This window comes from Schistocerca serialis, chromosome 4 (genome assembly GCF_023864345.2).
Source record: "Schistocerca serialis cubense isolate TAMUIC-IGC-003099 chromosome 4, iqSchSeri2.2, whole genome shotgun sequence".
Taxonomy (NCBI): Eukaryota; Metazoa; Arthropoda; class Insecta; order Orthoptera; family Acrididae; genus Schistocerca; species Schistocerca serialis.
In genome coordinates, this window is record NC_064641.1 from 51,248,516 (window position 1) to 51,250,161 (window position 1,646).

Sequence of the window (1,646 nt, forward strand, 5' to 3'; positions counted from 1 at the left end):
GTAAACCCATGGCCTGGTCAGCTGAGTCACGATTTCTGTTGTTGAACGCTGATGGTAGGGTTAGATTGTCAAGAACCAAGTTGAAACTTCCTGGCAGATTTAAACTGTGTGCCCGACCGAGACTCGAACTCGGGACCTTTGGCTTTCGCGGGCAAGTGCTCTGCCAACTGAGCTACCCAAGCACGACTCACGCCCCGTCCTCACAGCTTTACTTCTGCCAGTACCTCCTACCTTCCAAACTTTACAGAAGCTCTCCTGCGAACCTTTGGAGGGTAGGAGACGAGATACTGGCAGAAGTAAAGCTGTGAGTACCGGGCGTGAGTCGTGCTTCGATAGCTCAGATGGTAGAGCACTTGCCCGCGAAAGGCAAAGGTCCCGAGTTCGAGTCTCGGTCGGTGCACACAGTTTTAATCTGCCAGGAAGTTTCATATCAGCGCACACTCCGCTGCAGAGTGAAAATCTCATTCTGAAGAACCAAGTTGTTAACAAGGCAGTGTGCAAGCTGATGGAGGCTCCATAATGGTGTAGGCTGAGTTTACATAGAATGAACTAGGTCGTCTGGTTCAACTGAACAGATCATTCACTGGAAATGGTTATGTTCAGCTACTCGGAGACAATTTGTAGCCATTCATGGACTTAATGTTCCTAAAAAAGATGGAATGTTTATGAGTGACAAAGCGCCACGTCACCGGGCCACAATTGTTCGCAATTGGTTTGAAGAACATTCTGGACAATTCGAGCGAATGATCTGGCTACCCAGGTTGCCAAACATTAATCCCGTTGAACATTTACGAGACGTAATCGAGAGGTTAGTTCGTGCACAAAATCCTGCACCGGCAACAATTCCGCAATTACGGACAGCTGCTGGAGACTTCCAGCTACTTGTTGAGCCCATCCCACGTCGAGCTGCTGCGCTACTCCGGGCGAAAGGAGGTCCGACAGGATATTAGCAGGCAGCCCATGCCTTTTATCGCGTCAGTGTAGTGAGTTAATACAGGATGACTTTTTTCCGTTTGTTGTGAATCGTGAGCTGTGACATGTGAACTAACGTGGATGTTTCCTGGACAATGAATTTTGTTGCTACATGAGGTCCATAAGCCAAGATAAACGGATAGAGATGTGGTAGCGCCACCAGAGCGCCGTTCTGCGCTGGGTGTTGTCTGCCAAAGCAGCCAGCTCGACAACAGTAAACCACGTGAAGAATGAAGATTGAATGAATTTTACTAGGACATGCGACAACATAACCATTCTCACTATCCTGTGCGCTGGCACGGGGTATACTGTGAGTGGGCCAGAGAGTACTGACTGTAATGAGATTCTATTGTACCCACTGAGTAATTCAAAGACTGTAATGCGAGACAGGAATTAATTTACTGTTGGCATTTTCGCCACATGTCCTCTATTCAGTAAAGAAGGGAGAAAATGGTTCAGCACAACTGGACATTAATGACTTTTGCTTTATGGGCAATCTTGATGATAGTCTAATTAACACATAGTTTTGCTAGTAGAAACCATGGACATGATACAAAAATTAGTAGCGGTTAGGAGCCCCTCACCAAAGAAATTTCTTAGAAACGATAGGGAATGGCCCACTGCGGGCTGCAGAATCGGACTTGTGAACAACAAACAACAGCGGATTTATTGAC

General features: G+C 46.9%; 1 non-coding gene across 1 annotated transcript; it reads left to right on the top strand.

Moving 5' to 3' along the window:
- Positions 1 to 326: 326 nt before the first annotated feature.
- Trnas-cga (transfer RNA serine (anticodon CGA)) lies at positions 327 to 400 on the top strand. Its single transcript has one exon. It is a non-coding gene; the product is annotated as a tRNA-Ser (tRNA).
- Positions 401 to 1,646: the final 1,246 nt, after the last annotated feature.